This window comes from Periplaneta americana, chromosome 2 (genome assembly GCF_040183065.1).
Source record: "Periplaneta americana isolate PAMFEO1 chromosome 2, P.americana_PAMFEO1_priV1, whole genome shotgun sequence".
Taxonomy (NCBI): Eukaryota; Metazoa; Arthropoda; class Insecta; order Blattodea; family Blattidae; genus Periplaneta; species Periplaneta americana.
This window is the reverse complement of record NC_091118.1, coordinates 212,012,534-212,025,528: the sequence shown is the minus strand read 5'-3', so window position 1 is coordinate 212,025,528 and position 12,995 is coordinate 212,012,534.

The following is a 12,995-nucleotide window of genomic DNA, read 5'->3' as shown; positions in this document are numbered from 1 at the left end:
TTTTTATATGGCTTCTTTCTGTTTAATATTATCTATATTGTCTGTAAAACAAAAGTACTAACACTGATTTCTTAATATTGCACTTGGTTTTAAATTTAATAACATAATAGAGAGTTAAGAAGGAATATTCACTTAAATTCCATAGTAGTATAATATTATACTGTATTAAGTGGATGAAACACATCATTCATAAAGAAAGTGATATTCCAAAGAAAGAGACTGAGTATGACATGATAAGTTGGAATTTATATTGATGGTATCTTTAGCCTTACAAAAGTAATCAATAAACTAATCAAAACAATATTACAGTACAAAGCAAACTTACCTAGGTTCTGTATCTGTTTTAATCGTAACTAATATTACATAACAAAACTTTTATCGCATTATGCTTTTAAGGTGATATTTGTGAGCAACTTCCTATCATCAGAATATTAAATTATTTTCTCGAAATGTGCTGAAGCTATAGAGCTGACATTTTTACAACACATGGGCACGTATCTTTTGCTTATGATGTAACAGTAGTTGCTTTGTTAATTCATTTCCTTACAAACAATTTCCATGCGAATATTTTCAAAATTTTCAATACACTATCTTCAGTAATACGTATATACGGTATATTAGATTTACGAAAACATTCTGTAAGGCTGCTAAATAAATAGGCCTATACCTGAAAATTTCACTTTTCTATACGAAAAGTTGAGAAAATATTTCTTTTGAATAAAAAAATCAAACTTGTGAAAAATGAGCATTAAAATTAAAACTTACATTCTTATAATGCACTTATACTTATCAGGCAAATCTAAAAATTACCATGGATACAGTTTTAATAGGTTCTCGTCCCTTTATCTATTGAATCAGTGCTGGTCATCCCTGAATATAGCTCGAACAAGCGGCAAATACCACCTCTTTCTTCTGTCTCTTTCCTTTCCGCTGTAAAGCGCTTAGGCTCTCCTGGGCTCTAAAGCGCGCGCTTGCTCCTGTGGGTATCAATTGACATGCCTGCTGTAGACGAAAAACAATTGAAGGGTTTTCTGTAAAAAAAAAACAACCATAGTCCAAAAACATAAATTTTCAGGAGAAACAAAAAACTAGATTTTATGGAAACGTTTGAAGTTCCATCCATATCGTCTGGAATTGTTGCAGTCTCTGAAACCAGACGACAAAGCAAAGCCACAATCTTTCTGTGAGGAGATGCAACTCAGAATGGAAACTGAAGTTTTCATCGAATCATTGGTGTTTAGTGACGAAGCCACTTTCCATCTGTCAGTAAAAGTGCACAAATACAATGTCAGGATATGCGCTTTGGAAAATCCTAACCGTTATGTGGAACATGTACGCGACTCCCCAAAGTGAACGTGATTTGTGCTATAAGCCGTGAAAAGGTGTATGGCCCTTTCTTTTTTATCGAGGCGACAGTCAAAGGTAATTCCTACCTAGCAATGTTACAGTTATGGCTTCTTCCACAACTGGAACTCATTTTTCAGCAGGATGGGGCACCACCCCATTACCACTTAGATGTCAGAAACGAACTGAATACACGACTTCCAAAGAGATGGATTGGACGTGCTGGCCGTGAAGATTTAGAATGTTTACATTGGCCTCCACGTTCCCCCGACCTCACTCCTTGTGATTTTTTTTCTGTGGGGTTTTATAAAATAACAAGTGTATCAGCCACCATTACCACCTACCATTGAGGAACTTCGTGTCCGCATCACAGAGGCCATTGCACTGGTGGATGGTCCAATGCTACAACGTGTATGGCAGGAAATTGACTGCAGACTTGATGTGTGTCGTGTGACACAAGGAGCTCACATTGAGCACATGTGACTTACTTACGGTTGTGAACCAAATGTTTCTCTTTCTGTTTCATATTTTCCAGTGAAAAAATTAAAAAATTGTTGGACTTTCTGTTTCTGTTTATACCAATTTCGGGTTTTCTGATGTTTGCTGATTTAAGAGTAGCACATGTGATTTAACCGAATGGATAACAAAAGCTATTTGAGTTTCTCTTTCCATTGATACCAATATCATGTTTCTAAGTATCTCCTAACGATAGTTATTCAAGTTTGTAATCGGAAAGATCATTTATACAAGGACATCATTTTATTTTTACTAATATTTTTAATATTAACCTGGCTATTACCTTGGATTAACGGTTTAAAACAGAAAACACCGTTTGCTACCCCTTCCACGAACAGAGTTCGATGATACTTACGTAAACTACAAACAAATCACTTTACTAGGTATAGGAGGAGAGAAAAATAGTTCGTCCATTTACGTAAACTAGGAAATGTCGCAAGTTTGAGTTTGATAATTGTCATTAGGTTTTTGTTTAATCAAAATACGGTATAGTATTAACAATGAGTGTTTTTACTCACGAACTGAGCTGTCCATGTGGACGTATTCATTATGCAGTGTATATTATACTGTCTACAGCACATTAGCGTACAATATAGAGAATGAAGTTAAATTGAAAAATAATTATAATATGGATATTTAAACACATTTTTGAAAATGGTGGCCGTTCATTTCGATACAGGCTTCAGTTTTTTGTGCATATTATCGCACTATAGACTATTGCATCTAATTCCAATTACCAGTTTCGTCCTTCGTACTAGTAACTCATGTTGAAATAATTCTGTACCTACTCTATAAAAGAGTACCTTACGTACTGTAAATTCAATCTTCACTTCTGCCCGATCCGAAAAGATAAAATTACTCAGACATGCTATCTACTGTCCGTCCAAGTGGTTATGTCGCAGGATCGTATAAAGAGGGGAAATCAAGTGACAGTTAATTACTTAACGAGGCCCTTTTATTTAAGTTATTTTAAACAGTTGTATAATATTACAACAGAAATTAATATTTTCGGAAAAGAGCCAAGATAGCCCAGCCACTAGCTTTACAGAAAGGCGAGTAAAAGTAGGTGGGGGAAATCGGGATGCGACGTAGGCAAACGGACGACAGTACCTGTGCGAAAATATGATTCAATATTGAAAGCTCTTTCGTCACTGGAAAATGCGAACATATTTCTGAAACGTACTATACTCACTAACTCAATACTACAGGGACATCATTTTATTTTTACTTCAATTTTTATTGTACCTGAGTTTCTGAATGTACTTCACTCCCACCCCTTCTACTAAGGAAGTTCCAACTCCACACAGAACCAAGACCGCAGATAGTAAGCAGTAATGAGTTACTGAGTATAGTACGTTCCAGAAATATGTTCGCGTTTTTCAGTGACGAAAGAGCTTTCAATATTGAATCATATTTTCGCACAGGTACTGTCCATTTGCCTACGTCGCATCCCGATTTCCCCCACCTGCTTCTGCTCGCCCCTCTGTAATAGCTGGGCTGTCTTAGCTCTTTTCTGAAAACATTAATTTCTCTTAGGAATTGGAAGTTTACGTAATATTATACAGCTGTTTAATTTAACTTAAATAAAAGGGCCCCGTTAAGTAATTAACTGTCACGTGATTTCCTCCCTTTCTACAATCCTGCGGCATAACCACTTGGACGGACAGTAGATAGCATGTCTGAGTAATTTTATATTTTCGGGTCGGCCAGAAGTGAAGATTGAATTCACAGTACGTAGAGTAGGTACAGAATTATTTCAACATGAGTTACTAGTACGAAGGACGAAACTGTCAATTGGAATTAGATGCAATAGTCTATAGTGCGATAATATGCACAAAAGAACTGAAGCCTGTATCGAAATGAACGGCCACCATTTTCAAAACTGTGTTTAAATATTCATATTATGATTATTTTTCAATTTAACTTCTTTCTCTATATTGTACGCTAATGTGCTGTAGACAGTATAATATACACTGCATAATGAATACGTTCGCATGGATAACTCACTTCGTGAGTAAAAACACTTATTCTTAATACAGTACTGTACTTTGATTAAAGAAAAACCTAATGAAAATTATCAAACTCAAAATCGCGATATTTCCTAGTTTACGTAAATGGATGAACTACTTTTCTTCCTTCCTATACCTAGTAGAGTGATTTGTGTTTTACGCCAGTATCATCGAACTCCAGTCTTGGAGGGGGGAGCAAGCGGTGTTTCCGGTTCTCTAAAGGTATAGACAGGTTAATATTAAAAATGTTAGTAAAAATAGAATGATGTCCCTGTATATGCGACCTTGGTTCTGTGTGGAGGACAGTTGGAACTTCATTAGTAGAAGGGATGGGGGTGAAGTAGATACAAAAACTCAGGTACAATAAAAATTGAAGTAAAAATAAAATGATGTCCCTGTAGTAACACTGTATTTTTGGAAGCTTGGAAAGGTGTGATTTGATGATTCTGAAAGTTCTTCTTGACAGCATTTCAGACTTCACCTGTGATCACGTTTTGGGTCGGATCGTAACTGTGTTAAGAAACAATTGCCAAGCACCAGCTGGTGGAAACAATACTCCATCATAACAGTAAATCTAAAATCTTTTTAATAGATCTCTAATTACTCCTAGGAACTCAAGCAAGCAGACAGTGTTTCAAACTTCATCTCGGCATCATTCCAGCGTACTCTCGATAATAGACCGAATTCTTTAATTATTTCCTGGTTCTTGTATGTGTCGTGCTTCACTTCATTACGGCGTATCAGTTCGTGACCTACTCTATTAGCCCAGTACAATTATTGAATTTCCACACCGAAGACATGGGTTTAAACCTAAGCTATAGTAATTACTAAGGAGCGGATTCCTATGTAACTAATAGTAATATACGTTACAAGAGCGGTATGTTGACGTTTTCATGTTCGAGGAAAAGATTGAAAAAGCGAAACGTAGTTGAGCTTTTTTAATTTCCGAGAACATGAAAACAAACATACCGCTCGTGTATCGTACATTATTTTGTGCGAAGATCGTTTATTACATACCTGAAAGACGAATTTCTAATTAGTTGCAATGAAATCTCCATCTTGGTTTCTGTTTAATGACGGTAACTTCGGAAAACCAAAATATCTTTCTTCAACTTTGTTGCTATAAAATGTTTTCTGTGTTTACTATACTCCAGCAGGGCGTGATATACGTCTGTCTTTTTTTCCCCCAGTCTATAAATGCGAACTTAAAACAAACGGTAAGGTTATGTAATGATTTATTTTTCATTTTAATATTTAAACAATATTATTTATATAACATATTGCAGTAATAACATCGGCATCTGGAATCTTCTTGAATTTTTCACGGCTTCCTTAATGTTACTTGTATCAGGAATGCAATAAGTTTCGTGGAGTAGTAGACTTTACTTAATTTTTGCAGATATTTAAAAACAATAATTAACATTGCAATTTAGGTGAAATTGCAGTGGTAAGTTTCCAATTTATAATTATTACTATGTTAAACGTCTCTAAAAATAATATGTTAAAAAGCCTAAAGCAGTGAAATGAATGTCGCGCTTATAATAATAATAATAATAATAATAATAATAATAATAATAATAATAATAATAATGATTTATTTTAGCTGGCAGAGTTAAGGCCGTAAGGCCTTCTCTTCCACTCAACCAGCAAAAAGTGTATATACATATGCATGAACTTACAAAGAATCCAACAATTTGATTGAGATGAGAGTTACATGTATACAAAAGTTATTTACAAATTAAACAACAAAATACTATGAACTATTAATTAAACACTGAAATAAACTGTGTAGCAGAATTAAACTAAAATACATAGAATGTTAATATATTTCAAATAATATTAGATAATAGAAAGAGATTATTACGAGACAATTAAAATACAGCACAATCAGGATGATGTCTAAAGAAAAAAGTAACAATGTAGTCAGTGATAGTTTAAATCAGTATGATTGGAGTCAAATGCTAATAAGGTTATCTTTTAAGCTGTTCTTAAAGGTGTTTATTGTCTTGCAGCCCCTAATACTTTGTGACAAGGAATTCCATTGACGCGAGGTGGATATTGTAAAAGATGATGAATAACAAGATGTTCTATGAAGAGGTATACTTAGCGTGCCACAGATAAGTGATCTGGTATTTACATCGTGGTTAGAGTATAGATAAGAGAAACGAGACGAAAGGTAATTTGGTGTTGAAGTGTGCAGAATTCTAAAGAGTAAAGACAAAGAGTGTAAAGTTCTACGTTCTTTAAGTCGGAGCCACGAGAGACTTGCGAAGGACGGTGATATGTGATCATACCGTCGGATGTTGCACACGTATCTGACGCACATATTCTGAGCTCGCTGTAACTTGACTGACAATTCAGAACTTAGGTCACTTAACAAAACGTCACAATAATCGAAGTGCGGCGTTACTAGGGTTTGCACTAGGGTAAGTTTTAGTTGCTGGGGCAAGAAGTTTCTCAAGCGACTCAAACAGTGAATGGAGGAACAGATTTTTTTTTATCGTTTCTTTAACTTGAAAATTCCAACTTAGATTATTATCAAAAAAGAAGCCAAGATTTTTTACGACAGATGAATAAGGGATTAGCGTGTTGTTAAGAGTAACAACTGAAAGATTACTGTTATTAAGGGAGTTAACTAAACGCTTATGTCCAATAATTATGGCTTGAGTCTTACTTGGGTTAAGTGCGAGTCCGAAATTGGCCGCCCAAGTGGAGACAGTGGCTAGGTCACAATTTAACTTGTCAATGGATTCATTGATCGTATTGGGTCTGGAATGTATGTAAAGTTGTAGGTCGTCGGCATAGAGGTGATATCGGCAATACTGTAAGTTCTTTGATACGTCATTAATGTAGATAGAGAAAAGTAGTGGACCTAATACGGAGCCCTGCGGCACTCCCGCCTTTGTGCATCTCCATTGGGAGAATTGATTATCAAGTGAAACACACTGTTGGCGGTCACGTAGGTAGGAGTCCATCCAGCTCAAGGTATTGTCTGATAGGTGCAAAGTTTTCATCTTTGCAAGAAGCAAGTCGATATCAACAGAACCAAAGGCATTGCTGAAATCGAGAAGAGTTAGTGCCGTTACTTCACCCCTATCCATAGCTTCACGGATGTCCTCAGTCACTTTAAGTAGGGCTGTAGAAGTGCTGTGTCCATGTCTAAAACCCGATTGATAGTCATCAAGGAGTTTGTGTTCGTCGAGATAGTTCATAAGTTGTCCATGTACAATATGTTCTAATGCTTTTGAAAGAGTGGGAAGAATTGATATCGGTCTGTATTGGTTTACTGTAGAAGGTGTGTTAGATTTAGGTAAAGGTTTCACTAATGCCATTTTCCAGAGTGAGGGGTAGGACCCAGTCATAATAGATGCATTGAATATATGGGTGATGGTCGGCAGGATCACATCTATTATTTTATACAGGAGAGTGATATTTATATTGTCTATACCTTGGGCTTTAGATTTCATACGTCGCAGCGTCTTCATTACGTCAGTCGGGTTAATGTATTTAAAGAAGAATTTATCCCACACAGGTTGGGGGTAAGATCTGAGAAATTCAAGAGTCTCTTGCTTATGTAATGGTTCAGGTGGAGCAGTGACGAAATGTTCATTTAGACTATTGAGTGACAAGTTGATGTTATCTACCCGAGGCTTTGCTTTTGTTAGACCCAGGTTATTAAGGTTACGCCACAATTCTTTCGCACTGACCGAAGGTAGAATAAGGGAATGTGCATGGCGTAATTTAGCATTTCTTACTGCTTGATTACATTTATTTCTTAAAACTTTGTAAGTATTAAAATCTAATTCTTAAGCGGTAAGAAGAGGGAAATTGTTATGTGTGTTACGTTGGGAATACTGAATGTGGTATTTCACACTTACCGCGTATTGGTTCTGTGCGGAAAACAAGCAAATACGCACGATCTCGCACAAATATTATTTTTGCGTGTGATAAAACACAATTAACAAAGTTAAAAATTCCGAACATGAAGTTTCAAGTTTAAAACCCGAATTTTATTTCACATAAAAACACATATTTTCACAAAAAAATTATGTAAATACATATTTTCAGGAAATCTATTATAAACACATAAATCTTGGAGTTTTTTTACTTAAATATTTTTTTTACAAGAAATTTTAAATATTTTTAAACTAAATCAATTATGTCACTCAGAAGTACGTTATCTTTTTAAGAATTCTTGGTTGCTTCGTGTTTCTAAGCGCTGTGTGGTGTATCCGTGATCCATTTTCGTAATAGTATCGCCTCAAGTTCTGAGAACTGCTAGGCAGCATATCAGTGTTATTATTAGAGAATAAATTAACATGGACAAGGAGGAGAGATCTTGCAACACATAATTAGGAATGTTTATTGTTGCTGAAGATGTTTTCATTCCGCGCTTTGTTTGTGAAACACAACAGATAAGAGCTCGGGTGTGAACATTATTTAATTTAAACAAATCTCTCCCCTCTCACTCATGTCCATCAAGCAAGGCAATACGTCTTGTTGTGATTCCCTGTTATCGGGCTTCGTCAACCGATATCCTTCAGGATATACTGAAAGATGGTTATTTAAAAAACGATTTGACTTCTATTAGCAAATCTAAGCTTTTTGTGTGACACCATAAAAAAAACTCGAAACATCCAAAAACCTGTTGTCTGAAACAGGGAGGTGCGTGCCGTGGAAATTAAACTAGACTCGCTACCAGGTTCAGAAGTACAAGTACTAAGGGACAAATTCCAGAATGTGTTTGGGAAAAACAGTGGATATAAAAATGTGTAAAGTTGCTCAAGTATTGGAGGGTGTGCCTGTAGGTGAAATTGACGGTGTTTGTGTTTGTGACATTCCTCTCTTTAAATATGCACGTCTGATGTCCTGTGATGTGGAAAGATTGTTTTCACAGTATAAGTCGTTGTTCAGAGATAATCGGCATGCATTTGTGATGGAGAATTTGGAGATGACCTTTGTTGTTCACTGCAATTCTCGGCCAACTACTAGCACTCAAGTGTGGTTGGTGAGTACCTAGTAACATTTTTTTTCCAAGCTAAGTAAGGTATTTTTGTCATATTAAAAATATATATATTTTTATTTTTAGCAAATATTTCCGTACTTTTTAGCACATAAAAAATAAATATATTTAAATTTTTAACACATAAAAATCCGCTCCCTAGTAATTACTAGAGACCATATTCTGGTCCAGGGCGTTCGGACATAAGTTTAGTTGTTCATAGACTATATTGTGGTGACGTCATGTTTGTAGGTACCACAAGTACTATTAGGGAACACTTGCATCTTGTATGTGATACAGTTGACTTTCTATTCATGATTCAAAACTAGCACCTTGCAGACTGCTCACAATGCATTCTAGTGATAAAGAGTGATACTACAAACTTTTAATAAAATTTAAATTATCTATTCATTTATTTAGTTGATTTATTTTTATTGGCAGCGTTAAGCCCATAAGGTCTTTTCTTCCACTCAGCCAGTATAAAAATACATAACAAATATAAATAACAGCAATGCAGAAAACAATGGCATAATAATAATAATAATAATAATAATAATAATAATAATAATAATAATAGTAATAATAATAATACTTATTATTTATGGCTTTTAAGGAACCCGGAGTTTCATTGTCGCTCTGACAAAAAACCCGCCATCGGTCCCTATCTTAAGCAAGATTAATCCAGTTCCTACCATCATATCCCAACTCCCTCAAATGCAGTTAACATTATCCTCCCATCTACGTCTCAGTCTCCCCAAAGATCCTTTCCTCTCAGGTCTTCCAACTAACACTCTATATGCATTTCTGGATTCTCCCAGATGTGCTACATGCCTTGCCCATCTCAAACGTTTGGATTTAATGTTCATAATTATGTCAGGTGAAGAATACAATGCGTGCAGTTCTGCGTTGTGTAACTTTCTCCATTCTCCTGTAACTCCATCCCTATTTTTTTAAGTAGATTATTTTACGACGCTGTACCAACATCTCAGGTTATTTAGCGTCTGAATGATATGAAGGTGATAATGACGGTGAAATGAGTCCGGGGTCCAGCACCGAAAGTTACCCAGCATTTGCTCATATTGGGTTGAGAGAAAACCCCGAAAAAAACCTCAACCTAGTAACTTGCCCCGACCGGGTATCGAACCCGGGCCACCTGGTTTCGCGGCTAGACGCGCTAGCCGTTACTCCGCAGGCGTGGACTTCATCCCTCTTAGCCTCATATATTTTCCTAAGCACCTTATTCTCGAACACTATTAACCTCTGTTCCTCTCTTAAAGTGAGAGTCCAAGTTTCACAACCATACAGAACAACCGGTAATATAACTGTTTTATAAATTCTAACTTTCAGATTTTTTGACAGCAGACTGGATGATAAAAGCTTCTCAACCGAATAATAACAGGCATTTCCCATATTTATTCTGCGTTTAATTTCCTCCCGAGTATCATTTATATTTGTTACTGTTGCTCCCAGGTATTTGAATTTTTCCACCTCTTCAAGGGATAAATTTCCTACTTTTATATTTCCATTTCGTGCAATATTTATTTTAGTAGGTTATTTTACGACGCTTTATCAACATCTTAGGTTATTTAGCGTCTGAATGAGATGAAGGTGACAATGCCGATGAAATGAGTCCGGAGTCCAGCACTTAAAGCTACCCAGCATTTGCTCATATTGGGTTGAGGGAAAACCCCGGAAAAAACCTCAACCAGGTAACTTGCCCCTACCGGAAATCGAACTCGGGCTACCTAGTTTGCGGCCAGAGGCTCTAGCCGTTACTCCACAGGTGTGGTCTTTCGTACAATATTCTCGTCACGACACATAATCATATAGGCTACTTTGTCTTTTCGGGATTTACTTCCAAACCTATCTCCTTACTTGCTTCAAGTAAACTTCCCTTGTTTCCCTAATAGTCTGTAGATTTTCACGTCATCCGCATAAACTATAGTCGCGACGCTGTTATTCCCGGCGTGACTCCTCCTCTTTGCTTACGTCTTAGGAAGTGAAGGCTCTATAAAGTCTAGGTAGGTAGTATCGTTCGCCATTTTTGTTCTTTCTTTGCCTTGCTACCATACGAGGAATCCATTTGCCGCACCGTTAAACATTATCATGTCGTAGCTCCTATGATAATAAATCAAACGCAATGTAATTCAGCAAATAATTGAGCGGAAAATAACGTCATCGTGTGCTTTCTGCGAACGCCAACGAAAGAGCCAAAATGGCGGGCGATTATATTAAGTATTTATCGAGCCTTAAGAAATGAATAACGTCTTCCTCAGCGAATCACAAGACGCACACGTTTAAATGTAGCCGACCTGCAACGCGATTGGCTGCCGGAAATTAGAGCGACGGGACTGTAGCAGCTGATGTTAGAACAGACACCAACCAAAATTTTGCCCCAAAATCAACATTACGTAAGAGACAGTGTCATGTGTCAGAGGGAACAAAAGTACTTTGGGAAAATCTGTCTCATCGCTGCTCTCTCTGCCATGGGGAGTAGTTCGAAACCCGCTTCCTGCGACTGGTCGAGGCGTTGATTAACGGTCCCGTCCTCGCGTGTTGGCCAGTTCCTCGTTGTGCCTTGGGCGCGTCTTGGTTCATATCTCTCGCGGAACTTCTTATACCAGGCCGGCTGAAACAACCAAGTCACCCAATTTCTACACATTGACGATTGTTTCTTTTTTCTTTCTCGGAGAGCTCTAGCAATTCTTACCACAGCTCTGTAGTTTTCCGTTATTTTCATCCGTGGGCAAGGAAGGTCTTTTGTTGTCCGTTGTCTCCTCTGACTTCGTAACACAGGCTGTATGTAACGAATCTATAAGTTAAGAATTAATCTGTATTCCTCTTCTTGTTTTTAAGCCATTTACAGGCTCTTATCAGAAGTAAAAATTACGTACTTGAACATTTCTTCTGAATCTATACCAGTAATAATAATAATAATAATAATAATAATAATAATAATAATAATAATAATTCATTTATTTCTTTCTGTAACTACAGGGACATCATTTTATTTTTACTTCAATTTTTATTGTACCTGAGTTCTTGAAAGTACTTCACTCCCACCCCTTCTACTAATGACGTTCAACCGTCCTCCACACAAATCCAAGACCGCATATAGTCATAGTAGCCTTACGGTCACAGTAAACAGTACGTTCCAAAAATATGTTCGCGTTTTCCAGTGACGAAAGAGCTTTCAATATTGAATCATTTTCGCACGGGCACTGTCGTCCATTTGCCTACGTCGTATCCCGGTTTCCCCCACCAGTTTCCATTCGCCAGCTAGTGGCTGGGCTGTCTTAGCTCATTTCTGAGAATATTAATTTCTGTTAGGAATTGGACGTCTACGTAATATTATACAACTGTTTAAAATAACTTAAATAAAAGGGCCTCGTTAAATAATTAACTATCACGTGATTTCCCCCTTTTCTACGACCCTGCGACATAACCACTTGGACGGACAGTAGATAGAATGTCTGAGTAATTTTATCTGTGAGGGTCGGGCAGAAGTGAAGATTGAATTTACAGTACGTAAAGTACTCTTGTATAGAGTAGATACAGAATTATTTCAACATGAGTTACTAGTACGAAGAACGAAACTGATAATTGGGATTAGGTACAATAGTCTATAGTGCGATAATATGCACATTAGAACTGAAGGCTGTATCGAAATGAACGGCCACCATTTTCAAAAATTTGTTTAAATATCCATATCATGATTATTTTTCAATTTAACTTCATTCTCTATATTGTACGCTAATGTGTTGTAGGCAGTATAATATACACTGCATAATGATTTTATTTTATTTTATTATTTTACGACGCTGTATCAACATCTAGGTTATTTAGCGTCTGAATGAAATGAAGGTGATAATGCCGGTGAAATGAGTCCGGGGTCCAGCACCGAAAGTTACCCGCATTTGCTCTTATTGGGTTGAGGGAAAACCCCGGAAAAAACCTCAACCAGGTAACTTGCCCCGACCGGGATTCGAACCCGGGCCACCTGCTTTCGCGGCCAGACGCTCTGACCGTTACTCCACAGATGTGGAAACCGCATAATGAATACGTCCACATGGACAGCTCAGTTCGTGAGTAAAAAAACACTTATTGTTAATACTGTACTGTGT